A 12,131-nucleotide genomic window follows, 5' to 3' on the forward strand; every position below is an offset into this window, starting at 1 on the left:
ATGCTGCAACTCCTATAGGATGTTGAAGGGCTGCCCCTCTCTACTCGGTCTCTAATTGGTTAGAATGCACTAACTAAAAATACAAGAGGAGTCTTATGTCACTGTGAGTAACAGAGTCAGTTTATTCTCTGCTGGATGGGACACTTTAAAAATAATTTGGGGAAAAATTAGTATACCCGCTTCTTCAGGAACCACTGCACCACTGGTTGTATCCACGTGCTGGTTGGTCTTCTTTCTCCACACTCAGACTGATGAGCCAATAAGCTGAATGAATGAGGTTACTATATCGTCAGACATTAAGACAAAATGTTAAGTTGACATACTCTGACTACAATGTGAACATATTCTGTTCAACACATCCCTCCTTCTCCCGACATGAATATTATCATACCTGTTGTAAAAGCAGTTTTGACTCATTTTCGACAGAGCAGTGCTCATTCAGTGTGATTTACTGTACGCTAATGATAAAGTGCATTCTGGCTGAGTTAACTGAGGTGGAGTCGATTCCTGTGTCAACTCCGTGGTGCAGACAGTGTATCGAGCAATATGTATTCTATATCTTGAATCCCTTGGCCACCCCTGCTCCTGTATTTCCTCCAGGGAAGGTCTAATCCCCGCTGCTTCTAATCCTGTACTGCTGAGACCAATTCAAATCCACGCGGGACTTAACGCCCTGTAATGCCTTTACAAGTAGTTGCATAAAGCTGACATCCCATTCGTTCTGGGTAGGATTCTCAGCCTGGATTACAAGGCAAATTCTGAAATAATTAATGTGAGTTGGCAAAAGAGGATGCCAAGGGGTGATTTCAGCTTCCAGTTTCGAAGAATGGTTGGCTATTAATTCCACAATGAAACAATCCCTGACACCTTGTTGGACCTCAGAGCTTCTCAATGTGATCCTGATTGTTGTTAAATGACTTCCATTTTCCCTTTTGCAAATGTTTGAGTTCATCTTGAGGCAGAGTGAGGCACACCACTGCGTCAGGGGATTTGTGCCTCACATCTGTTACTCCGTAGCCATGTATTTGATTATGAAGAAAAGTTTTTTGGATTACTTTTTCCATTGTTTGTTCCCAGGGTTGAACTAAAAGCAATCACACTGTAGGTTAGATTTATGGGTGACAGCTCAGAGTGTCCTTGAGCAAACACCCCAAGGTACTTCTGATGCATTCATGGGACGATCTAGGGAACCTTACAGCACACTATGCTCTGCACTTCATTTATCATTTAGATTAATGCATTCAAGCTATAGGTTATATCTGCTCAGAATACCTTATAGCCCTATTTGCAAGTATAAATTAGGCAGTAGTTTGGTATTTTTAGTACAAATTGCTTGATAAGACCAAAATCGACATCACGACGGTCCCACTTTAAATTCTGACTTAAATCTTTCAAAATGAGTGATGTGTTTAGGCCTGCACAATAGAGGCACACAGGAGCTGAGTTTGTTACACATCCTAAGCCAACATGCTAACTACCTCTAAAGCCTCTATCATATTAAAACCAATAAATCTGAGTTTTTAATTCATTATGGGGAGTCGACTCTTAAGGCTAATTAATGCTAAGTTCGATGCGGACATGAACAGAGCCTTCAAGCCGTACTTTGCGTTCATTTTTTGTCCATATTTCTGCAACTTTTCTGGAAGCTCACGGATACTCACCGTTGTGACCAAACATTGAATCCCACAGAAAAATCTTTAGGCAATGTCGAGCAGTGTAGCCAACAGTCCAAGCGAGATCAGCAAAACACAACGAAGAAGAGTTCTTAGTAAAAAGGCGGAACTTTTTGGTGGTAAGATTGTGTGAGTCGGTAAGGAAGTGAATGTATGAACTGTATACTATAAGATGTTACTGCGGTCGGACACAGGGACGGACGACTACAACAGAACAGAGACCGCGCCCTCTAGTGGATTCATTTTTTAACATCCGTAACTACGTAAAGAACATGTGAAAGTAAAAGGATCGTGGCGGTTGTATCGTTTAAAACGACACATTTTCCAAAATAACGTAACCATAAATCGACCTATAGGAGGTCATATTCCATGTGATTATTGATTGTTCATTTCTAGAGGAGGGAAAAAAATCGATTAGGTAAAATTGAGATTCTTATCTTCTGAGATGTTAGATAGATTCATAACTTCCAATTATCTTCTTTTTTTTTGGGGGGGGGGGGGGGGGGGGGGATCAGTCATTCTCTGCTAAGTGTTAATGCTAGCTCTTTAACTCAGTAGAATTCCAAATGGAGCAGCAAGAAATTCAGCCAGTCTCACAGATGACTGGAGTAGATCCTGAAGTATGAACTAATTCATAAATAGACTTTGAATCATGAATCCAGAAATCGAAAATAGATTCTCAATCGAATCGTGACCCCAAGAAGCGAAATTCGAAAAAGAGCAGTGAGACACCCAAAGATTCCCAGACCTGTTCATTTCTTGATGGTGAAGGACAATTTATCATGCTGCTTAATCTGTATGTGGTACGAACGTGGAGAAGAGAGTTACTTTATAAAACACCCACACACTGAAGTTTTCAGCAAAAGTTCCTCAACCAGGACTAATTAGTGCATTTATTGGGGATCATATTCAGCAGTGTTGGATAATGGATCATTTGGAATCTGCTCAAAATTATAACCATGTTAATCACGCTGTAGTGTTGGTTAAATACTTCGCTCTGACTATTCATTATTGAAGAGAATGATAAAGGACATGGTTGATAAGATATCAGAGGGAGACGGAGCATGACAATCAAAGACAGGTGACTGAAGAAAGTGAAAGTAAAGAGACCAAGTTTGACCGAGTGAAGACATAAGAAGCATCTCCGAGGCTGAACACAACACAGAAGAAGAGGTGCGGGTCTTGCTAGAAGTTGGTTGGACGGAGGGAAATCATGAACAAATTTCGAAAATCCAGTGCCTGAGCTCCCAACGCAGCGTCTATTTATAGTCCTGCGTCCTGCTGTTGGAGCTGTCATTCTCCGTGTGCTCTGCAGCCCGTCTCGCCTGCCGCCCGCTCGCCTCTCTCTCATTAGCACTCCACAGCACATCACGCACAGACTACATCAGTGTGCGCTCTGCATAATTCCTAGGTCTGAGATTCATCCTGTGCCATGTGTTAGCCTCTCACATACACAGCCATAAGTCACACATACATTATAAAGTTTGAGAGCAGCACGGAGATGGACGAACCATTGACAGTATGAGTGACCAGAGTGATGTCATCCATTGGGATGCGTACTTACATTTTAAAGCCCTGAAAGAAATATGTTTGCTATTGTCATCGAGGTTATTTGGAACAAAGGAGTGACCAACAGGTTGGAAACACATTGCTTAGTCTCAATCAGGGCTGAGAGGTCGCTGTGGTGGCGACATGTCAGTCATTGGTAGCCACACATTTGAGAAAAAGTCTTTATTGTCAAAAATCTGGAGCAAAATGTACAAAATTTAAATTCTCTTAAAACTCAGACTTGAAACCCCAAACTCTATAAATTCTAAGGATGTGCAATGCGTAGCCACATTTGGCTCAGGCATGTGGATATTAATCTACCGAGAGGAACGAAGGCTGGCGACGCTGGCACTGCTAGCATTAGCCACACTCGGGAGACCAATGTGACGTAGTTTACCCGCAGACACTCTGATCATGACTGTTATCTGAGTGTTTTCTTAACTTGAGGCTAGTCTGAATTGAAATTTGAGTTTAATTGACAGGGAAATTAGATGATACAAACATCCCTAACATTTTTACCTCGATATTAATATCAAGCTGTGCAATTAATCTAATCTGGTTTCATATACGTTACATTTTTTGCAGCTATGGACTCACCTTCTGCTGGTAATTAGAAAGAATATAGCTTTTAATGCAGTTTCCTATTGACTCCACTGTTGAGACCAAGCAGTCACTTCTTTAATACAGTCAATGTGACAAAAACAGGAATTTTGTTAAAACACAAACATGCACAAATTAAAAAATGAACTGCTTCAGTAATGGCAAGTCACACAGAAAGTTTGCAACGCCATTTGGTGACAAGTTCTAACACTTTTATTGAGCCCTGTGACTGTCCTTATCAGCAGGGCTGTGCAGATGACCGGTGTCTTTTTCTTGATGCGACTTGTACCCGCTCCCTGCGATGCTAATGAGGCTCTCCCAGCAGGCCCACTGACAGCCTCCTGTTGCGTGGCCTCGTCTCTTTTAGCACTGCACAGCAAAAACAGAGAGTCGGGCGGGTGGCGTCCATTCAACCCAGTGCCCCGCTCCACCTGCACCAACTGTGCCTCCATAAAAGTGCAGGCGTAAGTGTATTTGTGCTATGCAAATGCGGAGGGACAAAAAATACTGAAGTGCACAAAGTAACAGGGATGTGATGTGAATATGAAGTCACAGAACACACTTAATTTGATTTTGTGTTTGTGTGTGTCTGTGCACTCACTCACACACACACACACACACACACACACACACACACACACACACACACACACACACACACACACACAGTGACACAAACTAAGCCAGTCTGCTGCTTCCAGGCGCAGGGTGCAGGTGAGAAACGCCTGCCAAATTTCCCTAGCTGGAGCACTCGTTTGCATATGCAGATGTTAATTACCACTGGAGCTTGTATGGGCCAATCAGCAGGCTGCTGGAACAGCTTGTGCATCCCGCTCTCCCCCCTCCCACAGGTCGCCGTTTCCTCCGTTACTCCCCTGGCTGATAATAAAGATAATCACCTCCGATTTCCTTCATGGCTCATTTTCCCCTTCTCGCTCTTGAAAGGCCAGAGCGCCGCTGTCTGATTCTCCACGCTGTGCTCTTATCAGCACGCCAGGGCCGAGGACCGGGGCGCGGGGCCAAGGAGACGTACCACCTGCCACAAGCTCACCAGAGGGGACAGATTCGTTCAGTCAGGGTCTGAGATACTGAGGGGTAATGAGTGCCAGATTATCCACCCGGTATGGTGTAATTGTGGTTGGAATGAAGGCCTGGATGAGAGTAAGGTCAGATCAGATGAGATCCTGTGATGGTTGTTATCTTACACACTGACAGCAGTGTGTCTGCCTGGTCTGCTAGAATGAAAGAAAGCAGGTTTTCAGAAACCGTGAAATTAAGTCGTGAACAACTACATCCCTAGATTATGGCAGTCATATATTTCAAAAATGGTTTACTTCACGCTCCTTAGAGTGGGTAAAATGTCTGAAAGGTGGTACATATCGATGTTTAAAGCATCTAAACCAACATCCACCTGAGACTTCTTATTTAGTTGTATATTGTGCTGTGCTAGGTGGTCACGATACCAAATCTGTGGACTTTGATCGTTTCTAGTGAAAATGAAACAAATGAGGTTGTGCAAACTTTTGATACTTTGCGATACCATGTGTTGGGAAACGATACAATCTCTGTTGTTTTAATGATCGATAGTAAAGAAAATAACTTAAGCTTTAAAAAAAAGACTGAAATGTTTAAACAAAGGCTGCTTGTTGGATCCAATCAAATGATGGTCAGACAATTAGCATCATGAGTTGATCAAATATTGATGGCTGCTAGTTAGGAGTGTTGACCATGGTTGTAATTGCGAGCCACTGATGATCTATATTGAGATGGAGGTTGTTGAGCATCGGCTGCAGGAGCTACTTCAAAATTAATATAACAATAGCTAGCACTGCAGAGCCATCATTTTGTGTTGCATTTATCGCTTTGAGGGAAAGTAACGGCATCTTAGTATGTTAACTGCTAACTATGATATTGATAGCAAAGCTTGTTGTAACTTGTTACTGACCAATTTAAATGAGGATTATACGAATAGGAAGGTTTTCTGCTTCCTCTGACTCGGTCCTCGATGACTCAAGCTGTCAAGTGCTTTGGCAACATGTCGATAAAAATGGGATCAGCCTGGCCACACTTCCACAGTCTTAAAAAAAATATGGCTCCAAACTGAACCAGTGATGTTTTATAGCATTCATTTTCACTCAGGTTTCTAAGGCTCACTGATAAGACCCTCAACTCTGATATCGCATATTAATCTTGACTGTTTCCAGACAGATTTCCAGCAGATTTAACGCTGATTTCATGGTCTTTGTTACAAAGCAACACATTTACATTTTTTACACTGCTCTGGCCTGTTGCACACTGTGCATCCAGTTGGTACCTCTTAGAGCAAGCCATCTGTTACGGGCCTGTACAATAGATCCAATTCCCACTTACTGTCCCCCCCCCCCCCTCTCTCTCTCTCTCTCTCTTTCTCTCTCTCTCTCTCTCTCTCTCTCTCCTCTCTCTCCTCTCTGTCTGTATCCATCCTCGTGCTCCCCTGAATCCATTGTCCAGATAGAAACGTGCCTTGGTTTGCAAAGGCTCGCTCTCGGCACACTTCTTTGAGAATTATTTAAGGCTTAGGAGTTTCTGTGAAATGAATATTTGATGTGGAGGACCTGAGCGTCTCCAGACGGGCCCAGAGCAACACTTCAGAGAACGTCTGTGGTGGAGGTGTGTAGCTCCCTGCCTCAAAACACACACACACACTCACAAAGCACCTCATCCCTTCATCATACCCCAGAAGAAACACCTTTTCAACGTTTTATGGTAGGTTATTGAATGAAAAGGTGTGCATCATAAAGTCTGGAGGCTGAATGATCTGATCTTGGATGCTTCTCGTCTGAAGCTGTCTTTTATTTTGCCCTCTTCCTTTTTGGCTCGGTTTCCTTCAAGGTCTCTCCAAATATTATGATGTACTTATTCTTTTTTTTTTTGGCATGCATTGCTAATGTTCTCATATTTTCCTCTGGCTTTAATCTCTACCTCAATTTACGACATGTTGACAGTTTCAGCTGCACAGTATTAGTCAATTCCATATGTTTTCTGTGGGAAGAATTGGGGGGAAGTGTAACACAATAGCTTCAGTTTTTTCTGCTACCACAAGAGTGCAGTGTTGAGTCATTCAGAAATCCCTCTCATCCCTGAGACAAGAGATGATGGGTTTTAAAGGCTGGTCCTGTAGTGCCATCTCATGGTTGGTTGTGTGGAGTGGTAGTATGGTTGAATTTTTTTTAATGCAGGAGACAAGGCTTAACAGAATCAAAAGAACTGGGACATTTTACAACCCCATTTTCTTAAAAGTTGGGATTGTGTGTAAAATGTAAATATAAAACCGAATGTGATGATTTGCAAAACATTGAAAACCAATATTTAATTGCAAACAGCACAATGATGTCATGTCAAATGTTCAAACTGAGAAATGTCATTGTGTTTGGAGGATGTGATGCCCAAATTTTAGAAAGAATCGGGACAGGGTCATGTATGCTCTGCTGTATCACTTTAAAGGGGAACTGAGGACAAAAACTGCTCTAATTTTAATAGTGGAATGTTTGAATATTGTTGCTCAATGTAAGATTTCTGAGACGGAGACAAGAAGGAGTAAAAATAATTTCAATTCCGAGTCGAGACCTTCAAAAAGTGGTCTCGAGTCTCAAGACCGATTTTGAGTGCTACAACCATACCATCACTGAAGCTGGCTTTTGATCTGTCTCATTTCTCTGTGTCGTCGTCAAACGTTGTGTCTTTGTCCTGTTTTCAATCAAACGTAGGGTTTCGATGCTTTGCAAATCACCACATTCTTTTTTGATTAACATTTACTTTCTTGGAAAAAGGGGTTGTAATTGTTTCCTTTACAGTGTATAAGTAATAGTATGCAGTCTAGTCCTAATATTGCAGGAGAACAAATCCTAAAAATGAAACATTTGATTCAACAAAACCTGAATCTGAACTCTTTATAGATCTTTATAAGGTCCTGAGAGATCGGATTATCCACCAAACTTTGTTACACTTGTTAAGAATGACTAAATGTTACGCTGTGGGACCTCCGTTATACTCGACTATTTGACTTGTGTGAAAGTGCTGCACAGATGAATCAGACTGATATGTAATGAGAGCCATGTGTGGGCAGCCAGCACTCTAATGAATTATTACCACAGACCTTATCTGGCCGTGTGCTGCCAGAACACACACAGTTTATTGTGTACTTACTGGATACCAACACTTGACTGCACTGCAAACAGCAGCCTGTCATTGTCCGTGGTCTTACTTTGTTGTGATGGATAAAAGAACTGTCTTTAAATTATACTCCTTCAAAAACAGGGTATTCATTTGAAATAAAATTTAAAAAAACCCCACTGTGCTGTATAAATTGAAAAAAAAAGATGTCTGAAAAATGTATTTTGTCCTTTTTTTCTGCTGCCGTGGCAACAAAAATCATCATAAAAGTCATAAAACTTGGACGTGATGGGCTCGTATGTTTTCGCTCAATTTGATTGCAAAATCTGGAATAATAATATAAAAGTACATGTAGCGGTGAAAAATGAGTTTTCAAATACCTTTTGAAGAGCTTAACTCTTTAGTTTCATTCCGTGTAAGTGAATGTCCTCTGCATCAATCTGCATAAAAATACACTCGAGGAAAATCCTGATCAGGGGTTTAAAGCTCCTGGGGTTTTGAATAAATATCTCTAAAGATCCAAGGCACTCCTGACCTTCTCAACCCCTCTCAACCTTGAGCATAAATCACTTCAAGATGTCTGCCGAGCCAGCCAATCAGAGCCAATTAGGGCTAGTTAAAGACTTGTAGAGTTTTCAAACTAAAACACAGGGGAAAGGATACGAGGAAGCTGGGGACGAAGAGGAGACTTGAAAGGAAGTTTGCAGTGAGACAAAGACGGGGGTGTCAGATGGGACGGGGGGTTTTGTGATTAACATGCTCATTGCAAGCTGGGGTTTTCCAAAAAGTTCTGTTTTGATGTTTCATGCATGATAATCTGCTCACAGAACTTGCACACAGCATCTGCGTGTTCTGTGCATTGGGCTGGGTCAGCCGGGGCCTTTGGGACTGATTTAATGAACAATAGGAGTAGGCTCCCTCCAGAGGGGAGTGCTGCAGAAGAACATCTGTATGGCATCAAGGCAACGGAGAAAACGAAGGAGAGTTTAAAGGTGGGAGGAGTAGGAAAGGGAGGATTTTTGGCGTCAGGATTATTGTGTTTTGGAATAACGCAGACCTCTAGATCAAGAAAGCCAGCAGGTCACGCATATCAAGACTAAATAAAAAAAAATTGATAGAACTGTTCTACAACTCTGCATAAGATCATCCAGTCCCTGAGTCAAATGTTCGACTTGTTTTTCCTGCAGGACGAATGCGACTCTGTTTTATGGGAGAATAGTGTTTACACAGAAACATTCTTTGGGTTTCCAAGAACATGATGTCATAACAAAAGAGTTTGAGGCCTCTGTTGTTTCAACTGTTTGCTTCTGTCTCCTCTGGCGGTCTCTTTTCCTCAATAGGACTTGTTAACGGTGTCAAGATAATATAACGTTGACATCATATCCTGAAAGCCTGAAAGTCTTTGTGAGTTCAGGTTGTGTTCCTTCCTTCTTTAAAAAAAAAAACAACAGATTATTAACAGATAGAAAAGTTGATTATCAAAAATCCATCCATCCATTATCTTTACCAATTTTCCCGTTAGGCGTCAGAGCCGATTGGGCGAGAGGCGACTACACCCGGGACTGGTCGCCAATCAATCACAGGGCTGACGTATAGAGACAGACAACCAGCCAAACTCACATTCACACCTACGGACAATTTCAGAGTCACCAATTGACCTAACAAGCATGACATGGACTGTGTGAGGAAGCCGGAGACTACCCAATGAGAACCCATGGATGCACAGACAGAACATGCACACACAGAAAGGCCCTGTCCGATGGGGATTCAAACCAGGAACCTCCTCGCTGTGAGGCAACGGCGCTAACCACTGCACCACCGTGCAGCCCTATCATTAAAAATATATCTTTAAATGTAAAATTAAAATATATTTTATTATATAAAGTCTATATATGGTCACCTGTGGTTTTAAAAAAAAACAATAAAAAAACGGCAGTGGAAAAATGCTCAGCCTCAAAAGAGAGGTTCCCAAATCAACATGTTCAACACAGTCCATGGTTTCACAGAGGTCAGGCTGCTGTGTTATACTATATCATTGCAGCCACTTTGTCTTACTGTGTTGCTCTTTCCACCCAGCTCCCCTGTTGAGATACCGCTGGTGCCCTGTCACTATGGTGCGGAAACCCTTGGCTCAGGCCAGTCCAGTTTCACACGGTCTTATATAGCGGTCATGGAAGGATGGACAACAAGATACCAGGAGTAACAAGGTCAAGGGTTAGTATAAATACATTTCCATGTTTGTCTTTTCCTGGATTTGGGGTCATCTCTAGGTCCGTCTGCACACTTCTGGACACACACGGGGCAGAATGGACGGACGCCTGGTTGTTAGGACAAAATCGTGCACGAGGAGAATGGCAGGAAACAGACGAGGAATTCAGATGTGGGAGTGGCGATGGATGGGTAGGTCAACAGGATGATGAGGGAGGAGAGAAGCCCATCAGGCTGTATGGAGATGCATTGGTAGTGTCACCGCACGACGAGGGAGGATTTTTCATCCTTTCCTCTGCTCCATTGGTCAAATCATTACTGATGTCTCTCCAAACAGAGTGACCTGACATTCACTCTGCTAATCCTCAGTCCAACCCCTATGAATGAAAGATAAGCAGGAAGGCCTCTCAACTTCCAGCTTCCCTGTCTGTTGATCACAATAAATTGATTTGATTATTGTGGCGTGGATGTCATTTTACATGGCCTGAGATAACCTCACTGTAACCTCCTTCAACAACAGAATATCATCACGTGATCATCAGTTTCTCCACGATTGCTTGTTAGAGACAATAGAAAATTCACCGGATTCACATGGAGACCATTTGCCTCTGATGTCACAGTCAGGGTGGGAAGTTGTGATGTAATGTAATGTCAGAATGTATAACATTTACATTTCAGTCAGACAACTCACTCTCGCAATTGTTTGAAACATTAACTGCAGCAGTAGAACATCAGCTTGTGTTTGGGCGTCTAGGCTCCGACCTCATCACTCTTCACAGCTTTATTTTACATGCAGAACTTTGAGGAGTGATGGGACGATATCTTTAATCCCCCATTCAGAGCCTACAGGTGGATGCTGGGGTAGGTGTCAGCTCGAGTCGTCTGCCTGAACTAGCTGGCAGGCGTTGTCTCCTTAGCTGTAGGCATGGCATATCAGCTTCCTTACTAGATAGGCCCTTAATAATAAGATGGACAGGGGCGCTGGTGGCGCAGTGGTTAGTGCGCGCGCCCCATGCATGGAGGCTGTTGTCTCAAGCGGGCGGCCCGGGCTCGCCTCCCGCCTGTGGCCTCCCTCCCACGTGTCGTTCCCCACTCTCTCTCTCTCCCTGATCCACTGTCCTCTCTATCCATTAAAGGCACAAAAAGCCCAAAAATAAATCTTAAAAAAAGAAGATGGACAATGTGCCCCTACCTCCTCCTGTGGTACAAAGATGAGGACAAAATACCCTAATTGACAGGCTGTTGCACATTTGGAAACAGAGTCTTTGCAGAGCCGCGGTATTGACGTCAAGCTGCTTCTACTTACAAAAACACATATTTAACTTAGGCCTATAAAACATCAAATATCCCTCATGGCAGCACAGTCCACAGGGGAACATATTCTTGTGTCGGTTTGAAGTCTAAACTCCTGGTTATGAAAGTTCAATCAAGAATGTCCTAACTGTTACCATAAAGGAGGAGGGGTTTATACTGCAGCAAGTAAGCAGGGGCAGTTCTAAATCTTTTGGCTTCTCTTCCAAAAGATTTTACAAATAAAAACATTTGAAATACTTTTACGAACCTAAAAGAAGAAAAAGCTAAAGCCGTTAACAGAAGACTCAGTTCAATTATTTTTAACTTTTACTGCTGTCTAAAAGCTTGGAATTCAACATGTGATATTGTAACATACCACAGTACAGAAGGAGGACAAACACCCTGGGCACAGAGACAGATAAGGGAAAATAAGGCCACCACCAGGGTTATTATTGGGAACGGTCACTGGATCTCCTGAGGTATTCTCAAATGCATGCATTTCAGGAATACGTGAGCTCCTTATGATACCAATAACACCCCATATCTCTCCCTGAACAGTCTAATGAAAGTCATGCTCCTATGATAGCTCCATCCAGCTGAATCTGAGATTCACAAAACACCAAAAACTCCTGAAAAAAAAAACCCAAACAAGTCCCC

The sequence above is a fragment of the Labrus mixtus genome, chromosome 15 (genome assembly GCF_963584025.1).
Source record: "Labrus mixtus chromosome 15, fLabMix1.1, whole genome shotgun sequence".
Taxonomy (NCBI): domain Eukaryota; kingdom Metazoa; phylum Chordata; class Actinopteri; order Labriformes; family Labridae; genus Labrus; species Labrus mixtus.